The sequence below is a fragment of the Zea mays genome, chromosome 6 (genome assembly GCF_902167145.1).
Source record: "Zea mays cultivar B73 chromosome 6, Zm-B73-REFERENCE-NAM-5.0, whole genome shotgun sequence".
Classification (NCBI taxonomy): domain Eukaryota; kingdom Viridiplantae; phylum Streptophyta; class Magnoliopsida; order Poales; family Poaceae; genus Zea; species Zea mays.
This window is the reverse complement of record NC_050101.1, coordinates 35,137,356-35,160,824: the sequence shown is the minus strand read 5'-3', so window position 1 is coordinate 35,160,824 and position 23,469 is coordinate 35,137,356.

The window sequence follows — 23,469 nt, the reverse complement described above, 5'->3', positions numbered from 1 at the left end:
AAGAGGCGCATCAGGAAGGTTGTCTACTACGATAGCGACGAATCCTTCTCTTCTCAAAATGACGACAAATACGAGGAGAAAAAGAAAACGGTTAACTCAAACTTTTCTTTTGATTACTCTCGTATTCCTCATAATTCCAATGCTCATTTACTTTCTATTCCACTTGGTAAACCCCCTCACTTTGATGGAGAGGACTACGGGTTTTGGAGGCACAAAATGCGTAGTCATTTGTTCTCTCTTCATCCAAGTATATGGGAGATAGTAGAAAACGGAATGCAATTTGATAGTTCGGATAATTCTATGTTTATCAATGAACAAATGCATAAGAATGCACAAGCTACTACTGTTCTTCTAGCATCCTTGTGCAGGGAAGAATACAATAAGGTGAGCGGCTTGGACAATGCCAAGCAGATCTGGGACACCCTCAAGATCTCACATGAGGGGAACGACGTCACCATGCTCACCAAGATGGAGTTGGTGGAAGGCGAACTAGGAAGGTTCGCAATGATTAGGGGGAGGAGCCAACCCAAACGTACAACAGGCTCAAAACCCTCGTCAACAAAATAAGGAGCTATGGAAGCACGCGATGGACGGACCACGACGTCGTCCGACTTATGCTAAGGTCTTTCACCGTCCTTGATCCTCATCTTGTTAACTCTATTCGTGAGAATCCTAGGTACACGAAGATGACGCCCGAGGAAATACTTGGAAAGTTTGTAAGCGGGCGGATGATGATCAAGGAAGCAAGATACGTTGATGATGCGTTGAATGGCCCAATCCACGAGCCTCAACCCGTTGCTCTCAAAGCAACAAGGAGCAGGGAGACGCTACCTAGCAAGGTGGCGCAAGTTGAGGCGGTCGGGCTTAACGAGGAAGAAATGGCCCTCATCATCAAGCATTTCAAGACGGCGCTCAAAGGTCGCAAGGAGCATCCCAACAAGAGCAAGACGAAGGGAAAGCGCTCCTACTTCAAGTGTGGTAAGGTTGGTCACTTTATTGCTAATTGTCCCGATAATGATAGTGACCAGGATCAAGAAAAGAAGAGGGAAAAGAAGAAGACCTACAAGAAGGCTAAGGGCGAGGCACACCTTGGCAAGGAGTGGAACTCAGATTGTTCATCGTCTGACTCCGACGACGAAGGACTCGCCGCCTCGGCCTTCAACAAATCGTCCCTCTTCCCCAACGAGCATCACACATGCCTTATGGCAAAGGAGAAGAAGGTAAGTACTCGAAATAATACTACGTATGCTTCTTCAAGTGATGATGAATCTAGTGATGATGAAATAGACTATGCATGTTTATTCAAAGGATTAGATAGAACTAAAATTGATAAGATCAATGAGTTGATTGATGCCTTGAATGAGAAAAATAGACTTTTAGAAAAGCAAGAAGATCTTTTATATGAAGAGCATGATAAATTTGTAAGTGCACAAAATTCTCTTGCTCTAGAAGTTAAAAGAAATGAAATGCTTTCTTGTGAACTATCGACTTGTCATGAGACTATTTCTAGTTTAAAGAGTATTAATGATGATTTAAATGCTAAGCTAGAAGTACTTAACAAATCTGATTCTTGTGTAGAACATGTAGTGATTTGTGATAGGTGTAAGGACTTTAATATTGATGCTTGTGTTGAGCACCTTACCTCTATTGCAAAATTAAATGGTGAAGTGGCTAGTCTTAATGCCCAACTTAAGACTAGCAAAAGTGAATTTGATAAACTAAAATTTGCAAGGGATGCCTACACTATTGGTAGACACCCCTCAATTAAGGATGGACTTGGCTTTAAGAGAGAAGCCAAAAACTTAACAAGTCATAAGGCTCCCATTCCCGCCAAGGAGAAAGGGAAGGCTCCTATGACAAATAGTGCTCAAAAGAACCATGCTTTCATCTACCATGATAGGAGATATTCTAGAAATGTTCATCATGATAGGAGTTGTAATGCTTATGATTCTAATGCCATGTTTGCTTCAAGTTCTCCCTATGTGCATAGTAGAGATATGCCTAGGAAAAATGTCATTCATCATATGCCTAGGAGAAATGTTGCTCATGTTCCTAGGAAAATAGTTAATGAACCTTCTACAATTTATCATGCTTGCAATGCTTCCTTTGCAATTTGTAGAAACAATAAGAAGGTGTTTGCTAGGAAATTAGGGGCAAAATGCAAAGGAGATAAAACTTGCATTTGGGTCCCTAAGACCCAAGCCTAAATTGCCTTGCAGGTTTATGCATCCGAGGGCTCAAGCTGGATTATCGACAGCGGATGCACAAACCACATGACGGGGGGAGAAGAAGATGTTTACCTCCTACGTCAAGAACAAAGATTCTCAAGATTCAATCATATTCGGTGACGGGAATCAAGGCAAGGTTAAAGGGTTAGGAAAGATTGCTATTTCATCCGAGCGCTCCATTTCTAATGTGTTTTTAGTTGAGTCGCTCGGTTATAACTTGTTATCCGTTAGTCAACTTTGTAATATGGGTTATAATTGCCTATTCACAAATGTGGACGTGTCTGTCTTTAGAAGGAGTGATGGTTCATTAGCTTTTAAGGGTGTACTAGACGGCAAACTTTATTTAGTTGATTTTGCAAAAGAGGAGGCCGGTCTTGATGCATGCTTAATTGCTAAGACTAGCATGGGCTGGCTGTGGCATCGCCGTTGAAAGCATCTAGGCCCCTGGTTGGTTTTAGTGATTAATGACAAAATAATATTATATGTGACTAACGTATGTTTTGCAGACAAATGGTAAGTTAGGTCGCATGACAGGTAAAAGTACTACAACGGTGAAAACAATCCCGGAGATAAGAACTCGAAGCGACGGCTAAAACGACGAAATAAAAGGAGAAGGTCTACGGAGTCCGAGTGTCAAGGAGATGTGGACACTCGCGATTTAGTTAGGTCTTTTATTCTCTTTTAGCCGTACTATAAAGAGGGGTTGTCGATGAGTAGTTTGACCAAGAGAGTTCTAGTGTAGTGTTGGTGCACAATCACACTCACATACAGTGCTAGGTGTCACTCTAGAACTCACTCACAAGTTAGAACGAAAACCGATTTGAAAATCAGCTGAAAAACAAGAGTTAGGGTTTCTAGCCCTGGGGCACCGGACTGTCCGGTGTGCACCGGACTGTCCGGTGCACCCTCTGCCAGGTGGGGCCTGGCTGGCCCGGGGAAGATCCTTCTCCACCCAGAAACCCGAGAGCGCAGGTTTCAGAGATGAATTTTAGTGGCGCACCGGACAGCGCACCGGACATCGCACCGGACTGTCCGGTGTGCACCGGACAGTGACTGTTCACTGTCCGGTGTGCCATGAGTCCAACGGCTAGCTGTCAGAACTAGCCGTTGGAAACGACCGTTGGCGCACCGGTGGCGCATCGGACTGTCCGGTGCGCCAGTGTGCAGAAAGTTGCCTGTAACGGCTAGTTGGTGGGTGAGGGCTATTTATACCCCTTCCAGCCACCATATTCAATGTCTTGCACTCCACATTTATTCCAGCACATTGCTAGAGCATTGCAAGCACCAAAAGCCTAGTGAGGAGATTAGAGAATCTTAATCCGCGGTTGTTCCTCATTAGCGCTAGCGAGAGCCACCTAGAGCACACACCACTTGCATTAGGCTTCTCTTGGTCAAGCAAAAGTCTACGACTTGTTACTCTTGGTGATCGGCATCACCTAGACGGATTGGTGGTGTTGGGAGCTCGGTGATCACTGTGAAGATCTTGTTGGTGACCCGACTCAAGTTTGTAAGCGGTCTCGAGGGATCCACCGCGCCGGAGTGGCAAAGGATCATCTCGTAGTGAGCACTTGGTTCTTGCGAGGACCAAGGGGGAGCGATACCCTTGCGCGGGTGCTCCAACGAGGACTAGTGGAGAGTGCCGACTCTTTGATACCTCGGGAAAAATTGGAGGAGTCTTCTAAACCTTGCTTTACATTCCGCACTTAATTCAAGCACTTTACATTGTGTATTTGTTTATCAAGTATTTGAAGTATTGTCTTAGCATTGTTGCATTTCTAGTATTATATTCTTAGTGCTAGTTGTTGGGGTGAAGTTGGGCTCTTGCTTAGCTCTTGCTTAGGTTTTAATTAGTGTTGATTTTTAGAAAAGCCCAATTCACCCCCCCTCTTGGGCATCGTGATCCTTTCAATTGGTATCAGAGCCTTGTTGCTCTTAGATTAGCTTAACCGCTAAGAGTTACGATGTCCGGTGGGGATGGACCTCCTCCCGTTTTTGATGGTGACGATTTTCCTTATTGGAAAATTCATATGGAAGCATATTTAGAGGCTATAGACATTGGTGTCTATAAAGCCGCCACACAAGGTTTCCCCGAACCTAGAGATCCCACAAATCTTGTAGGTGATGAGTTCAATTATGAGAAATAGAATGCTAAGGCCAAAAACACCCTTTTTAGAGGCCTTTGCAAAGATGTGTTCAATAGAGTAAGAAATCATAAAAATGCTCATGATTTGTGGATGGACATTTGTGCTCTACACGAAGGAACTAGAAGTGAGCGTGAGGAGAGATATCACATAGCCATGAGAAAGTTAAATTCTTTTGAAATGCTTGCTAATGAAAATGCAAATGCTATGTACTCACGTCTCAATATTCTTGTAGAGGAAGTTAATGGATTGGGGCTTACTCAAATCTCACAACCGGATGTTGTGAGGAAGATTCTCAGTGTCCTCCCAATAGACAAATATGGACACATTGTCACTGTGCTACATCAAATGGATCTTTCAGTTACCATACCTACACAAATTTTGGGAAAGATCAATGCCCATGAAATGTACATGCACATCAACGACAAAGAAGAATCATCTTCCAAAAGAAAGGATTTGGCTCTCAAAGCAAATCATGAAAGAAAAGAAAAAGCAAAAATACAAGTTGAGGAAGAATCCTCAAGTGATGATGACCTTGATGCAAACATTGCCTTGATGGTAAGGAAGACCACCAAGATGTTGAAGAAGCTAAATAGAGAAGGCATCAAATTTGATTCGAGAAAGAAGAAATTCTTTTCCAACAAAAGAAAGCCCATTTCTGAGATGGACTGCTACAACTGTGGTGAGCTCGGTCATCTTGCTCATCAATGTAACAAGCCCAAGAATAATAAGTTCAAGGGCAAGAAAGAAGATGACAGCGATGATGAAAAGAAGGAAAAGAAATTCTTCAAGAGGAAGGATGGGAAGCAAAAGAGGTTCCACAAGAAGAAGAATGGAAAGGCATATATTGTTGGTGACTGGCTCACCGACATTGAATCATCAAGTGGATCTTCTTCAAGTGAAGAAGAGAATGATGAAAAAGTTGCCGCCATCGCCGAGGACTTCTCTTCACCACCACCATCGCCATCATCGACTTCTCACCTATGCCTCATGGCTAGGGGTGAACGGAAGGTGAACTACAAGACCGGTGGGAGCCATTGGGTTATTGACAGTGGATGCACACAACATATGACAGGCAACCCACGGATGTTCACCTCAATGGATGAAAATGTTGATGGTCAAGATAAAATCACATTTGGAGACAATTCAAAAGGAAAAGTGCAAGGACTTGGCAAGGTAGCAATCTCAAATGATTTATCAATATCAAATGTTCTCTTAGTTGCACCTTTAAGCTTCAATTTATTATCAGTGGGTAAACTCTGTGATCTTGGACTTCAATGCTTATTCACTCCAACAGAGGTTATTGTAACAAAGATGGATGATGAATCAATGGTGTTCAAAGGATTTAGGTACAACAACCTCTACTTAGTGGATTTCACTTCAGAAGATGCAGACTTAAGAACTTGCCTCTTCACCAAAGCTTCACTTGGATGGCTCTGGCATAGGAGGCTTGCACATGTTGGGATGAGCACACTCAAGAAGGTATTAAAGAAAGACATGGTTAGATGATTAAAAGATGTGGTGTTTGAAAAAGATAAGCCATGCAGTGCTTGTCAAGCTGGAAAGCAAGTTGCTAATACACATCCTACTAAAGCTTTCATGTCAACATCAAGGCCACTGGAACTACTTCATATGGATTTATTTGGACCTACAAATTATGTAAGTGCCGGTGGCAACCTCTACTGTCTAGTGATTGTTGATGACTTCTCAAGATACACTTGGGTGTTCTTTCTCCATGACAAATCTGAAGTTGCATCTATATTCAAGAAGTTTGCCAAGAAAGCACAAAATGAATTTGATTGCAAGATCAAGAAGATTAGAAGTGACAACGGCAAAGAATTTGACAACACCAACATTCATGAGTACTGTGATGAAATTGGGATCAAGCATGAAGTATCTGCCACATACACACCTCAACAAAATGGAGTTGTTGAAAGAAAAATAGGACCTTGATCACTCTTGCAAGAACAATGATTGATGAGTATAACACACCGGAGAGGTTTTGGGCCGAAGCTGTCAACACTGCATGTTATGCATCAAACAGGCTATTTCCTCACCGGCTACTTGCGAAGACTCCCTATGAACTACTAAATGGGAAAAAGCCAGACGTTTCATTCTTCCGGGTGTTTGGGTGCAAATGCTACATCTACAAGAAACGCCATCACCTAGGGAAGTTTCAAAGACATTGTGATATTGGTTTTCTTTTGGGTTATTCATTAAAGTCCAAAGCATATCGAGTATTCAACCATGCCACTGGCGTGGTAGAAGAAACATATGATGTGGAATTTGATGAGACTAATGGCTCCCAAGGAGCACTTGAAAATCTTGATGATGTAGGTGATGAGCCACTTAGGGAAGCGATGAAGAACATGCCTATTGGAGCTATCAAACCAAAAGAAGATGAAGAAGAGGTGCAAATAATTGACAGGCCTTCTTCATCAAATGTACCACAAGATGATGAAAAAGATGAGAGGCATGCAAATGAAGATACATTTGTCTCTCATGAACAAGCAAGGGTACAAGCCGAAGATGTTGATGCTCCAGGATCTTCTTCCCAAGTGGTTGACAGGAGAAACTCATCACTACTTCAAGCTCATCCTCAAAACCAAATCATCGGGAGTCCTTCACAAGGGGTTATTACTCGATCACATAGACATGCTTCTTTTATTGAACATCACTCTTTTGTTTTTTGTGTTGAGCCTACTTGTATAGATGAGGCGCTACAGGATCCGGACTGGGTGAATGCCATGCATGAAGAACTTAACAACTTCACCCGTAACGATGTTTGGACCCTGGAGAAGCCCCCACAAGATGCAAGAATCATTGGAACAAAGTGGGTGTTCAGAAACAAACAAGATGATCAAGGTGTGATTGTAAGAAACAAGGCAAGACTTGTTGCAAAGGGATTCTCTCAAGTTGAAGGCTTAGATTTTGGAGAGACCTTTGCACCGGTTGCTCGACTGGAAGCCATCCGTATCCTACTTGCATATGCATCATGCTATGATATAAAACTTTATCAAATGGATGTAAAAAGTGCATTTTTAAATGGCTTCATAAATGAACTTGTATATGTTGAGCAACCGCCTGGATTTGAAGACCCTAGATATCCTAACCATGCTTACAGGTTGTCCAAGGCGCTATATGGGCTAAAGCAAGCTCCAAGGGCTTGGTATGAGCGCCTTCGCGACTTCCTCATCGAAAAGGGCTTCAAGATCGGGACCGTCGACACAACTCTATTCACAAAGAAACATAACGGTGATATTTTCATTTGTCAAGTATATGTTGATGATATAATCTTTGGCTCGACAAATGACTATCATTGCAAGGAATTTGGTGAGTTGATGTCGAAGGAGTTCGAGATGTCAATGATTGGTGAGCTAACGTACTTCCTCGGCTTTCAAGTCAAGCAAATGAAAGATGGTAACTTTCTCTCACAAGAGAAGTATACCAAAGACTTGTTGAAAAGGTTCAACATGGAGAAGTGCAAACCAATCAAGACCCCCATGCCTACAAATGGACATCTCGACTTAGATGAGGGAGGTAACCCTGTTAATCAAACTCTCTACCGTTCCATGATTGGTAGTTTATTGTACCTTACCGCATCTAGGCCCGATGCTAGATTTCAATCTAATCCTAAGAAAGCTCATCTTCGCGCTGTTAAGAGAATTCTTAGGTATCTCAGGCACACCACAAGCGTTGGTCTGTAGTATTCCAAAGGAGCTACTTTTGATTTAATTGGCTATTCCGATTCGGATTATACCGGTTGCAAAATTGATAGGAAAAGTACTTCTGGGGGATGCCATCTGCTTGGTAGATCACTAGTTTCATGGACATCCAAAAAGCAAAATAGTGTTGCCTTGTCAACTGCCGAAGCGAAATACATTGCCGCAGGTGCTTGTTGCACACAAATTTTGTATATGAAACAAACTCTTCTAGACTATGGTGTAGTTCTAGAAAAGGTACCTTTGTTGTGTGATAATGAGAGTGCTGTTAAAATTGCTAATAATCCTGTACAACACTCTCGCACCAAGCACATTGATATCCGTCATCACTTCCTTAGAGATCATGTTGCTAAAGGAGATATCATTCTAGAAGGAGTGAGGTCGGAGGATCAATTAGCGGATATTTTCACTAAGCCACTTGATAAGACCCGCTTTTGCATGTTGAGGAATGAACTGAATATTCTTGATCTCAGAAATTTTATGTAAAATGTCAAATGGTGTTGTCAAGCTTGCATTGCATGTTTAAATTACTTGTATTGCATCTAGGGCTTGTCTAACCTAGTTGAGATAACCGCCAACAAAGCGAGTGAAAAAGCTTAACTCGGGTCAAACTTGACAAGTCTTAGTTTTGAGCTTTTAGCACTTAAATTCTTACTTTTTATGCAAGTGTTGGTTCTTGAAATATGCATGAGGTACTGCACTTAGGGGGAGTATTCAAAACTCAAATCACTCATGAAAACCCCTAGTGCAAGCCAAAATGCAAATTTCACCATTTGCCTATTTTCTCTAAAAATTATCTAGCCTATGGCAAAATATTTTGAAAAGTATATGAGGGTGCCAATACCTATCCCAACAAGTGTTATTTTGTGTGATCATAAGTTGGGATTTGGTTTGGTTGGGAACTAGATAGAAAATTTCAAAAAATTCAAATTTTCCCTCTGTCTGGGCTCACCGGACAGTCCGGTGTGCACCGGACACTGCACTGTGCAATGTCCGGTGCACCGGCAGCCGCGCGCTAAATATCCTTTTTCCTGTGCGCTGTCTAGTGGTTCACCGGACAGATACTGTGCACTGTCCGGTGTGCACCGGACAGGCACTGTAGACTGTCCGGTGTGCCCATATCGCGTTTTAAAAACAGCCTCCAGCCCAAGACCGAGCCAGAGGCTCTTTTCCCTTTGGGCTCTCAGTTCTCTGCAACTGCTCCCTCTCTCCGGCGATCCTCCCCTCACCGGCGATCTCCCCTCCCCGGCGGCGATCCTCTGGCGACCTCGCCAGTGCTCCTCTCCTCTCGGTGAGCAGCCTCCTCTCTTGCTCTGTCTTCTCTCTCTCTCTCTGTTCTCTTGGCTGTGCACTCCCCCATTTCCACCCTTTTGCACAACTTTCAATTCCCTGTGAAATCCAGTGAAACCAAGTGGCCATATGTGTTCCTATGTGTGCCTTAAACATCCTTGCAGGTTCCTAGCTCCTTCGGGAGGGTTTTCATACCTCAAATGACCATTTCCCCGAAAACCTAATTCACCGCATGTCATGTGTTCGATGAAATGCCCAAACCAGCCAAAAATGCTCCAATTGAACCCAAATTTTTCAGGCACCTTCACAACACTTCTAGTAACACTTTTGCCAAATTTCACACCACTCCGAGATTCCAGGCCTCAATTTCACTCAATTCCCCGTTTTGAGCGATCGTTTTCGAGCCGAGTGCCCAGATCTCTTTTTCTTCGCCTAAATTCAAACCAAGCACACACTTCACTCATATTCACCTATATAAACCTATTCGTGAAGTATCGGCTCAATTCCATGTCGTTTCGTGCCTCAATTCCAATTCCAAACCTCCTATGACACTATTTATCGTTCAAACGTCGTTTTCACGTCGTTTGACCTCTCGATCGTTTCATCTCGTGTTTTCTGTGCCATATTTCTCTGTGTAAGTATCTATTCACATTTCATATACTTATGACTATGTGACTAATACATGCTCACCTCTTCTGTCATTTCAGTGACCTTGATTGCCCGTGTGCCGTCTCCTGTCCTGCCTGGATCGTCACCTCTCGTGTGAGCTTTCCAGGTAGTCATCTCATCCTTTACTATTCTATCGGATATTATCAATCTGTGCTTAGTCACTCTCTCTCATTTGCAGTCATCAGTTCAGGATGCCACGCACGAAGAATGTGTCGGCGCCAGGGGGAGGCGATGATGAGGATCCTCGTCGCCCCTTCAGGCAGGTCAAGGGCAAGACAGTTTACTTGGAGCAGTAGGAAGGCCGCAAGAAGCGGGGTACGGACAGAGCAACCCGTGCAGCAGCAGCAGCAGTAGCAGCCGCTGCGCAGGCCGAGCTTGGAGATCAGCCACAGACTCCGTCAGATCAGATTGCATACCGTGTTCGTCGTCTCGCCTCCCGGCCTCGCTCCTCCACTCACACCACTGCTTCCACTCCACCACCCACTCAGCCTGCTCCCGTCACCCGTGTTGCGCCATCCACCACCACAGCCATACCCGCTACCTCCACTACGCCAGCTTCCACTGCTCCTCCTCCCGCTCCCGCTTCAGCTCCTCCTGTCCCTCCACCTCGATTCCGGGAGCGCGATGAGACTGAGGTTCGACCCCTTGCTGCGGATCCTAGACTGTTTGACCTTCAGCGTGCTACAGCGGCACGGGTACGTAGGTTCAGATACGTACCCGTGGAGTCTTGGTTACCAGCTCAGAGGGACCCTGCAGTAGTTGACCTATTCAGCACACGTATTCAGGAGTCTTTTTTCAGAGCTCAGATGTCTGCCCAGATAGCTCTGCGAGTGCACCGGCTTTTGGATCTTCCAGCCTTTCTGCTTGCAGCCGGTGCTGGCTCTGAGGCGCACCTCACATATCTGCCTGGCCTTCTGTCCCTTTTGACTACCAGCGGCCGGTATGTTGAGGAGTGGGTACGAGTCTTCTACGCCTCTGTATGGATAGACCCGGATCATCACTGGATGAGGTTTCGTTTTGAGCGAGAGGATGTCACCATTACTGCCACTCAGATTTGCCAGCTCTTTGGATTTCCCGAGTCGACGACTCGACTTCATAGCCTCTGCTACGGCACCTCTGACCCTCCTCGTCGCCCTCACGGCGGTGTGGCTCCGGGTACAGCTCACGTCGCGGCTCTGTTCCGCCCGCCCTTCTCTGATGGGTCGCGACGTTCTCCGGCAGATTTTACTACAGCAGCCAAGTATTTATTTGAGCTTATCAGACGGACTCTTCTGCCGAGGATGGGATACAGGGAGGCTACCACACATATCCAGCTCTGGCTCCTTGGTGCCCTGGTCTCTCACTCTGAGTTTGACGTCGTGGATTTCCTTATTTGTGAGATCGAGGAAACCGTTTTGGATGGGATTCGTGCTCATCGACAGTTGCCATATGCTCACTACTTGTGCCACATCTTTGCGCAGCTGATTCAGCCTCCTCGGTTTCAGGGCACACTTGAGGCCTCACGCCTCGTTTTTGGATCCTACCGTCCTGCGCCTGAGGCTCCTGTGCCAGCTTCTGCTCCTGTTTTTGACTCTCAGGCCGAGGACGCTGCTCTTCGTCAGTTCGAGACTCAGGATACAGCAGCTGATGATGATGATGATGATGATGATTTTGGGGTTCCTCCTCCGCCTCCGCCTCCCATGCCTCCACGCTCACATGATCATGAGGCTGGGAGTTCTAGTGCTGCCCCTGCTGCCCCTCCGGCTATGGACCCTGCTCTTGCTTCGATTCTCCAGTCTATCACTCAGCAGCAGGCTCACCTGGCAGCCGAGCAGGCCCGGTTATCCGAGAGGATGCTCTCGATGTTTCAGAACATACATGACATGCAGGATTCGCTTCAGCAGCAGCTACTCCAGAATCGGGCTGAGAGCTGGGCATTCATGGCTCTTATGCTACAGCAGTCTGGTGTCTCAGTTCCTCCGGTTCAGTCTGCTCCACCTCCTCTGCTTCACGCTCCAGTTGTGCCATCGATTCTGTCAGGACCCCCTGTTCCCACTGGTGGTCCTTCTCCGCTCCGGCCGGTCACTCTGGCGTTCACGTCACCGGTTCTCAGCTCTGTCTGCCCTCAGCCGCCAGTGCCACCGGCATCTCCTGTTACTGTAATATCCCAAAAAAAATGTTGCCAAAGGTTGATCCTCGGTGCGTGGATGTGGGAAAAGGGTTGTGGGCCGTTGGATGCTAAGTCGGAGTCATCTGTGGTGTCGCTTCTTTTCTCCCGAAAAGAAAACCCTAGTGGTGGCCTTTTCCCCCTTTTGCCCCTACTTGGCCGCCACCCCTTCCCCCCCTCCCACACTTGGCCGCCCCTCCCTCCTTTCCCCTTGGGCTGGCCATCCTCTCCTCCCATGGCAGCCCCTCTCCACGGCTTCCTCCTCCCTCTAGATCTCTCCCCGCGCAGCAAGGATCGAGAAGAGGAGGAGCACGTTGAATTGAAGGGGAAGAGAGGATCAAGGAGATGTTCTTCCCCATCTCTTCTTGCAGAATTTCTTGGGGAAACCCTAGGTATGGATGAGATCCTTGTTCCTCCCTGTAACTATGTGCTTTTGGAGGTTGTGGATCATGGGAATTAAAGGATTAGAGGTTGGATTAGATGTGGGGTTAGGTTTTGATCTCGAATTTAGTTTTCTGCAGAATGGCAGATTCGACAGTTTCTGTTCATGCCAGTTTTCCGTAGTCTTAGTGGCCTCAAAAAAATAAAAAGTCTATATATGAGTCGTAGATAATTTGTAGATCTTTCCGTGGCTGCGAAGAACACCTCAATCGGACATCAGAACAGAAAGTTATGGCAGTTTGATTATAGCAGTTTTTCAGTCTCATAATTCTGTGCAGAATCTGTTCTCTTAAGAGTTAGGCAATTTTATCAACCGAATTAAACTGTGAGTTGGTAAAAGAAGTTGTAGATAATTTCATAAGCTTTCCAGATTGTTAAAGAGTGCATTCATATGATTTTTAAAACTCCAGTTATGTTTGTTTTACTGTGGCTGTTCCTGTTTACCTGACAAAAATGAGTGGGTCTGTTCACTGGTGGGTTTCATCTAGTAAATGGCCGAATTGGCTCTTCCAACTATGGAGACTTTTGTAGAGGGATAAAAGTTCTTACTTCCAGAAGAATTTCATAATTTTTGGTTCAGTAGTTTGGGAGATATCGAATTTTAAAGTTAACCATACTGCTGTCTAAAACAGATTCAGTCAGTTATGTTGTGAGATGTTTTAGAACTTGTAGATGGCAGAATTTAATTATCTATTGAATACTGAAGTTGTAGAATATTTTGTGTAGATACTCCTAGAGTATTTGTTTGATATCACCGCTGTTTTAATTTTAAAGATACAAAATTAACAAACAGCGTTGCTGCTGTGTGGCATGTGGTTCAGTGTGGGAGTCTTTCCACTGGGTCTTGGTTTCAAGTGTAGGAGTGTTTTGTTGATTGATGGCAAATGTTTGTGAAATATTTGTACTAAGTTTTATGCCCGCTAGCAGGTGGCTACACTCCAGATCATGTCTAGTACATTTCTTCTTCTTCGATGAAGGCAAGTGAATGTAGCGGTGGTTGCTTTCGTTCTGACCTGTTATTTCTATTGCCTACACTCTAATATTCAGAAGTATTGGATTCTTTCATAATTGGACTCTATGGTGATGCTTTACTTTCTTGCATTATACTAATGCTCAATCATATATTGATGATGATTATGATTCGAGTATGATTCATGAGATTAATTCACACCCCTGAAGGTAAATGAAGTATTATTTGAGGTTGGTATTGTATCTGAAGGTAAATAAAGTATTATTTGAGGTTTGTATTATATCTGAAGGAAGTGAAGTTTATTGATAAATGCAGCATGCCATATACATTGCATGACTCATTTGCATCTGAAGTTTTGTCGTGACCTATGGTCCGACCGTACCGGTACATTTTAGCATCGTACGTTGCCCGAGGAGGGGTACGATGCGGCTTCATACCCTTAGGTATGAAGGCAGAGGACATATGCATTGCATTCATATGCATTCATTGAAGTGATATTTGCAGATGATGTGGTTTTATACCCTCAGAGGTATGAAGATAGAGTACCTACACATTGCATTCCTATGCATACATTGAAGTGATATTTGCAGGTATTGTTGACGCAGGGAAGTGTTATAGAACCTATTGTGGTTGTTCGAGGAAATGAGATGGTATTGGTTATAGTGGGACTACTGAGTTCTATATCTACAAGTATTTCTGATTTTAATTGTGACTCTTTTAAAATGTTGATGAATTCAATTTGTGGTTTAAATATCTCGTCAAAATAATTCGCTTGCTGAGATGTTTCATCTCACTCTTGCATTACTCAATGCAGGTGCTTGTTGCTCATCAAGGGAAGTGGGAAGTAGCAGCACATCCACCTTCACTCTTATAATAACGCTGCTTAGGCGCAGTCATGATTTAATTAGAAGCTTCTTGTCAAAGGATGTTTGTTTCTAACTAGTTGTGCGCACTGGTTAATTTAGCTCATGCCGTTATGGTTGTCTTCCCATTGCTAGCAGACTATTAATGTCTATTGTGTTTGCTTATCATGATATCTATTTATACTTTGTTGCTTCCCCGTTTATGCAATTTTCAAAGGAGATGCTGTCGAAATTTTATATACGAATGTTAGATGTGTAGTTTAGTAGCATTCTGGGGTGTTTGTGGATCCTGGGGTGTTACAGTTGGTATCAAAGCTTAGGCTTTAGATTCTTGGCAATTTGAAGATAAATTTGACACACTCGCACATATAGGAAGGGTATGGGTTTAAATATCTTTGATATATGTTAGTGTCTTTGAAGTGCAGATGACAATAACCTCACCCCTCCCTATTCCTTTATGGTGATGTGGTAAGTTGTTTATGGCTTAATGCTTGATATAATTTATTTCTGATATTTTGATATTGTTTTATTAATGCGGTAGATATCGCTGGTCATTTGTGAGAATGAAGTTGTTATTATGCTTGTGATATACAAGTATGCCTATGTTGTTTTCACCATGTTTTTCATGGTTGAGTTTTATTACAATAATATTGTTATATATGCTTGATTGTGGATGTTTCTAAGAGGAGTGTGAATTGCGTGTTTTGGGGTACAAGGTAATCATCAATTTGAATTTAAGTTGCTGAGTGGTTGGTGGATAGCTCCAACTATCATTGCAAAGAATGATTGTTTATGTTGAGAAACCAGTTCTGAAAGAAATGAATATTGGTACTTTATATGGATTTTTGGGGGAAGTCTTTTCATAGCCAGAATGGCTTACATGTCTCTCTCCTATTGTGTGTTTTAGTTGCCACAAAGCCTAGATGTGGTTTAAAGTGGTTGCCTGTTAGTCATACTAATTGTAGAATAAATCTTTGATTCTCTTGATCCATTGATTATGTATTGATACATTGAGGATCTGATGGTTCCCTTTCCGATGCATGCTTGTGGAGCCATTTTTTTAGACCACCTATCTATTGGTTTGAAGGAAGTCATTGCCTAGCCTAGAGTTGGTTGGGTGTGGCTAGTCACCTACTCCTAGATGATATGGTTTTTACATCAGCTTAATATGTTTGTGAAATGTATGAAGGATTAGGGGTTATTATTGACTTTGTATGTCTGGTACTTTGAGTGCATCGTATGATAGAATGAAATGTAAGTTTCTGAACTACAGTAGATGAAGACTTATGTTATGTGTAGGTTAACCTTACCAGTTTAGATATTTTTCCCGAGTTGAGTTGTTGGATGGAGTATAGTGACATTGGTTAACCAAGTATTGTGTTGTTGTGCTGTCAGTGCTCTTTGTGGAGCTTTTGGCATTTCTTCGATGAAATGTGCCGCGCAGAATGTTATTGGCTTCTTGTTGGCTTTATTGCTCCATTAGTTCTATAGATTTTCTCCCTTTTGTGGGGTGCAAAGAATGTTAGATTACATGATTATCTTTTCATTATGGTAAGAACAAGGTTTAGGAAGATTAGGAGTTTTGTTTCAATAGAACTACTTGTTTCGTGGTGCTGTGAGGTGAGGTGTTTGATCTTCTTATACATTCATCTGGTGTGGATGTTTCACCATTAAATTAAAATGAATTGTTGAAGTTGGTAAAGGTTGTGCTTAGTGCATATTACCCCTTCATAAAAGAGTGTCGTTTTAAGACATTGATGCGGATGTATGGCTGCATCCAAATTCGATGTTGTTAAATCGTAGTGTTGATTGCATCTATGACTTGGTTTGAGCTTCATTACATGTTGGTTCATGCTTGATGTTAGGTGGTGTAGTTTCCATAGACATTTAGTCCGAGGTAGAAGTTATTGTGTTAATTAAGACCAATAATGACCCATGTTTTGGAATGGTGGTGCTATATGGGGTACCTTGGATGTTTTGTTTGGAGTGGACGAATTCGAGGACGAATTCTTTTTAAGGGGGGTAGAGTGTAATATCCCAAAAAAAATGTTGCCAAAGGTTGATCTTCGGTGCGTGGATGTGGGAAAAGGGTTGTGGGCCGTTGGATGCTAAGTCGGAGTCATCTGTGGTGTCGCTTCTTTTCTCCCGAAAAGAAAACCCTAGTGGTGGCCTTTTCCCCCTTTTGCCCCTACTTGGCCGCCACCCCTTCCCCCCTCCCACACTTGGCCGCCCCTCCCTCCTTTCCCCTTGGGCTGGCCGTCCTCTCCTCCCATGGCAGCCCCTCTCCACGGCTTCCTCCTCCCTCTAGATCTCTCCCCGCGCAGCAAGGATCGAGAAGAGGAGGAGCACGTTGAATTGAAGGGGAAGAGAGGATCAAGGAGATGTTCTTCCCCATCTCTTCTTGCAGAATTTCTTGGGGAAACCCTAGGTATGGATGAGATCCTTGTTCCTCCCTGTAACTATGTGCTTTTGGAGGTTGTGGATCATGGGAATTAAAGGATTAGAGGTTGGATTAGATGTGGGGTTAGGTTTTGATCTCGAATTTAGTTTTCTGCAGAATGGCAGATTCGACAGTTTCTGTTCATGCCAGTTTTCCGTAGTCTTAGTGGCCTCAAAAAAATAAAAAGTCTATATATGAGTCGTAGATAATTTGTAGATCTTTCCGTGGCCGCGAAGAACACCTCAATCGGACATCAGAACAGAAAGTTATGGCAGTTTGATTATAGCAGTTTTTCAGTCTCATAATTCTGTGCAGAATCTGTTATCTTAAGAGTTAGGCAATTTTATCAACCGAATTAAACTGTGAGTTGGTAAAAGAAGTTGTAGATAATTTCATAAGCTTTCCAGATTCTTAAAGAGTTCATTCATATGATTTTTAAAACTCCAGTTATGTTTGTTTTACTGTGGCTGTTCCTGTTTACCTGAAAAAAATGAGTGGGTCTGTTCACTGGTGGGTTTCATCTAGTAAATGGCCGAATTGGCTCTTCCAACTATGGAGACTTTTGTAGAGGGATAAAAGTTCTTACTTCCAGCAGAATTTCATAATTTTTGGTTTAGTAGTTTGGGAGATATCGAATTTTAAAGTTAACCATACTGCTGTCTAAAACAGATTCAGTCAGTTATCTTGTCAGATGTTTTAGAACTTGTAGATGGCAGAATTTAATTATCTATTGAATACTGAAGTTGTAGAGTATTTTGTGTAGATACTCCTAGAGTATTTGTTTGATATCACCGCTATTTTAATTTTAAAGATACAAAATTAACAAACAGCGTTGCTGTTGTATGGCATGTGGTTCAGGGTGGGAGTCTTTCCACTGGGTCTTGGTTTCAAGTGTAGGAGTGTTTTGTTGATTGATGGCAAATGTTTGTGAAATATTTGTACTAAGTATTATGCCCGCTAGCAGGTGGCTACACTCCAAATCATGTCTAGTACATTTCTTCTTCTTCGATGAAGGCAAGTGAATGTAGCGGTGGTTGCTTTCGTTCTGACCTGTTATTTCTATTGCCTACACTCTAATATTCAGAAGTATTGGATTCTTTCATAATTGGACTTTATGGTGATGCTTTACTTGCTTGCATTATACTGATGCTCAATCATATATTGATGATGATTATGATTCGAGTATGATTCATGAGATTAATTCACACCCCTGAAGGTAAATGAAGTATTATTTGAGGTTGGTATTGTATCTGAAGGTAAATAAAGTATTATTTGAGGTTTGTATTGTATCTGAAGGAAGTGAAGTTTATTGATAAATGCAGCATGCCATATACATTGCATGACTCATTTGCATCTGAAGTTTTGTCGTGACCTATGGTCCGACCGTACCGGTACATTTTAGCATCGTACATTGCCCGAGGAGGGGTACGATGCGGCTTCATACCCTTAGAGGTATGAAGGCAGAGGACATATGCATTGCATTCATATGCATTCATTGAAGTGATATTTGCAGATGATGTGGTTTTATACCCTCAGAGGTATGAAGATAGAGTACCTACACATTGCATTCCTATGCATACATTGAAGTGATATTTGCAGGTATTGTTGACGCAGGGAAGTGTTATAGAACCTATTGTGGTTGTTCGAGGAAATGAGATGGTATTGGTTATAGTGGGACTACTGAGTTCTATATCTACAAGTATTTCTGATTTTAATTGTGACTCTTTTAAAATGTTGATGAATTCAATTTGTGGTTTAAATATCTCGTCAAAATAATTCGCTTGCTGAGATGTTTCATCTCACTCTTGCATTACTCAATGCAGGTGCTTGTTGCTCATCAAGGGAAGTGGGAAGTAGCAGCACATCCACCTTCACTCTTATAATAACGCTGCTTAGGCGCAGTCATGATTTAATTAGAAGCTTCTTGTCAAAGGATGTTTGTTTCTAACTAGTTGTGCGCACTGGTTAATTTAGCTCATGCCGTTATGGTTGTCTTCCCATTGCTAGCAGACTATTAATGTCTATTGTGTTTGCTTATCATGATATCTATTTATACTTTGTTGCTTCCCCGTTTATGCAATTTTCAAAGGAGATGCTGTCGAAATTTTATATACGAATGTTAGATGTGTAGTTTAGTAGCATTCTGGGTGTTTGTGGATCCTGGGGTGTTACAGTTACCACTACTGCTGTGGCAGTATATGTGACCTCTTCTGTTCCGGCAGCTCCTGCAGCGCGGCCTCAGTCCGAGTCAGTACCAGCTCCAGCTTCTACAGCAGATCCTGGATCAGAGACTGACTCTGACCCCCCGCCGGCGTTCGCTCTGCTGCCTCGACCGCGACCGGATGCGCCCCCGCCACCTCCTCCCACTTCAGATGTTTAGGTTCGGGTACCCTTTTGGTGTTTGACGCCAAAGGGGGAGAGATATGAGTTGTGAGAACTAGGGGGAGTTAGAGAGTTAGTAGAGAGTCATTTTGATGTAATATATGTGCTTGCTACTCTCTATACTAGCTTGATGTTTTTGGCTCACAAACTCGATATATACTCTCGTTGCTTATGATTGACTGTGTGTATTATGTTTTCACCTTATATTTTATCACCAGTCTTCTAGTTCTTGTTTCATTGATTTAACTTCACTTTTATATGAACAAGAATCTTATGATGTGTATGCGCTCACTCTTATTATTATGGTACACGTTCTTTCTGTCAAAGATTACTGAGTATAACTAACCATCCTTTCTATTGACAGAAACTTCAAAACAAACTACTCTCTCAAAACTTGTAGGGTTGTCATCAATCACCAAAAAGGGGGAGATTGAAAGCATCTAGGCCCCTGGTTGGTTTTAGTGATTAATGACAACATAATATTATATGTGACTAACGTATGTTTTGCAGAGACAAATGGTAAGTTAGGTCGCATGACAGGTAAAAGTACTACAACGGTGAAAACAATCCCAGAGATAAGAACTCGAAGCGACAGCTAAAATGACGAAACAAAAGGAGAAGGTCTACGGAGTCCGAGTGTCAAGGAGATGTGGACACTCGCGATTTAGTTAGGTCTTTTATTCTCTTTTAGCCGTACTATAAAGAGGGGTTGTCGATGAGTAGTTTGACCAAGAGAGTTCTAGTGTAGTGTTGGTGCACAATCACACTCACATACAGTGCTAGGTGTCACTCTAGAACTCACTCACAAGTTAGAACGAAAACCGATTTGAAAATCAGCTGAAAAACAAGAGTTAGGGTTTCTGGCCCTGGGGCACCGGACTGTCCGGTGCACCCTCTGCCAGGTGGGGCCTGGCTGGCCCGGGGAAGATCCTTCTCCACCCAGAAACCCGAGAGCGCAGGTTTCAGAGATGAATTTTAGTGGCGCACCGGAAATCACACCGGACTGTCCGGTGTGCACCGGACAGTGACTGTTCACTGTCCGGTGTGCCATGAGTCCAACGGCTAGCTGTCAGAACTAGCCGTTGGAAACGACCATTGGCGCACCGGTGGCGCACCGGACTGTCCGGTGCGCCAGTGCGCAGAAAGTTGCCTATAACGGCTAGTTGGTGGGTGAGGGCTATTTATACCCCTTCCACCCACCATATTCAATGTCTTGCACTCCACATTTATTCCAGCACATTGCTAGAGCATTGCAAGCACCAAAAGCCTAGTGAGGAGATTAGAGAATCTTAATCCGCGGTTGTTCCTCATTAGCGCTAGCGAGAGCCACCTAGAGCACACACCACTTGCATTAGGCTTCTCTTGGTCAAGCGAAAGTCTACGACTTGTTACTCTTGGTGATCGGCATCACCTAGATGGCTTGGTGGCGTTGGGAGCTCAGTGATCACCGTGAAGATCTTGTTGGTGACCCGACTCAAGTTTGTAAGCGGTCTCAAGGGATCCACCGCGCCGGAGTGGCAAAGGATCATCTCGTAGTGAGCACTTGGTTCTTGCGAGGACCAAGGGGGAGTGATACCCTTGCGCGGGTGCTCCAACGAGGACTAGTGGAGAGTGCCGACTCTTCGATACCTCGGGAAAAATTGGAGGAGTCTTCTAAACCTTGCTTTACATTCCGCACTTAATTCAAGCACTTTACATTGTGTATTTGTTTAGCAAGTATTTGAAGTATTGTCTTAGCATTGTTGCATTTCTAGTATTATATTCTTAGTGCTAGTTGTTGGGGTGAAGTTGGGCTCTTGCTTAGCTCTTGCTTAGGTTTTAATTAGTGTTGATTTTTAGAAAAGCCCAATTCACCCCCCCCCTCTTGGGCATCGTGATCCTTTCAGCCGTTTAACACATGTGGGGATGAAGAACCTTCACAAACTTCTAAAGGGAGAACATGTGTTAGGTCTAACAAATGTGACTTTCGAAAAAGATAGACCTTGTGCAGCTTGTCAAGCAGGTAAACAAGTGGGAAATGCTCATCACAGCAAGAACGTGATGACAACATCAAGACCCCTGGAGCTACTGCATATGGACCTCTTCGGACCCGTCGCTTACCTTAGCATCGGGGGAAGTAAGTATGGTTTAGTAATTGTTGATCATTTTTCCTGCTTCACTTGGGTATTCTTTTTGCAGGATAAATCTGAAACCCAAGGGACTCTCAAGCGCTTCCTAAGGAGAGCTCAAAATGAGTTTGAGCTCAAGGTGAAGAAGATAAGGAGCGACAACGGGTCCGAGTTCAAGAACCTTCAAGTGGAGGAGTATCCTGAGGAGGAAGGAATCAAGCATGAGTTCTCCGCTCCCTACACACCACAGCAAAATAGTGTGGTAGAGAGGAAGAACAGGACGCTCATCGACATGGCGAGGATGATGCTTGGAGAGTTCAAGACGCCCGAGCGGTTTTGGTCGGAAGCCGTGAACACGGCTTGCCACGCCATAAACCGGGTCTATCTTCATCGCCTCCTCAAGAAGACTTCGTATGAGCTCTTAACCGGTAACAAACCCAACGTTTCATACTTTCGTGTATTTGGGAGCAAATGTTATATTCTAGTGAAGAAAGGTAGAAATTCTAAGTTTGCTCCCAAAGCTGTAGAAGGGTTTTTGTTAGGTTATGACTCAAATACAAAGGCGTATAGGATCTTCAACAAATCATCGGGTTTGGTTGAAGTCTCTAGCGACGTTGTATTTGATGAGACTAATGGCTCCCCAAAAGAGCAAGTTGTTGATCTTGATGATATAGATGAAGAAGATGTTCCGACGGCCGCCATACGCACCATGGCAATTGGAGATGTGCGACCACAGGAACAAACGGAGCAAGATCAACCTTCTTCCTCAACAATGGTGCAACCCCCAACTCAAGATGATGAACAGGTTCATCAAGAAGAGGCGTGTGATCAAGGGGGAGCACAAGATGATCATGTTATGGAGGAAGAGGCACCTCAAGTCCCTCCAACTCAAGTTCGAGCGACGATTCAAAGGAATCATCCCGTCGACCAGATATTGGGTGATATTAGCAAGGGAGTAACTACTCGCTCTAGATTAGTTAATTTTTGTGAGCATTATTCTTTTGTCTCTTCTATTGAGCCTTTCAGGGTAGAAGAGGCCTTGCTAGATCCGGACTGGGTGTTGGCCATGCAGGAAGAGCTCAACAATTTCAAGAGAAATGAAGTTTGGACACTGGTGCCACGTCCCAAGCAAAACGTTGTGGGAACCAAGTGGGTGTTCCGCAACAAACAAGACGAGCATGGAGTGGTGACAAGGAACAAGGCTAGACTTGTGGCAAAAGGTTATGCCCAAGTCGCAGGTTTGGACTTTGAGGAGACTTTTGCTCCTGTGGCTAGGCTAGAGTCAATTCGCATATTGTTAGCCTATGCCGCTCACCATTCTTTCAGGTTGTTCCAAATGGATGTCAATTCGCATATTGTTAGCCTATGCCGCTCACCATTCTTTTCCTCAATGGGCCAATCAAGGAGGAGGTGTATGTAGAGCAACCCCCTGGCTTTGAGGATGAACGGTACCCCGACCACGTGTGTAAGCTCTCTAAGGCGCTCTATGGACTTAAGCAAGCCCCAAGAGCATGGTATGAATGCCTTAGAGACTTTTTAATTGCTAATGCTTTCAAGGTTGGGAAAGCCGATCTAACTTTATTCACTAAGACTTGTGATGGTGACTTATTTGTGTGCCAAATTTATGTCGATGACATAATATTTGGTTCTACTAACCAAAAGTCTTGTGAAGAGTTTAGCAGGGTGATGACGCAGAAATTCGAGATGTCGATGATGGGCGAGTTGAACTACTTCCTTGGGTTCCAAGTGAAGCAACTCAAGGACGGCACCTTCATCTCTCAAACGAAGTACACGCAAGACTTGATCAAGCGGTTCGGGATGAAGGACGCCAAGCCCGCAAAGACTCCAATGGGAACTGACGGACACGTCGACCTCAACAAAGGAGGTAAGTCCGTTGATCAAAAAGCATACCGGTCTATGATAGGTTCGTTGCTTTACTTATGTGCTAGTAGACCGGATATTATGCTAAGTGTATGCATGTGTGCTAGATTTCAATCCGATCCAAGGGAGTGTCACTTAGTGGCCATGAAGCGAATTCTTAGATATTTAGTCGCTACGCCTTGCTTCAG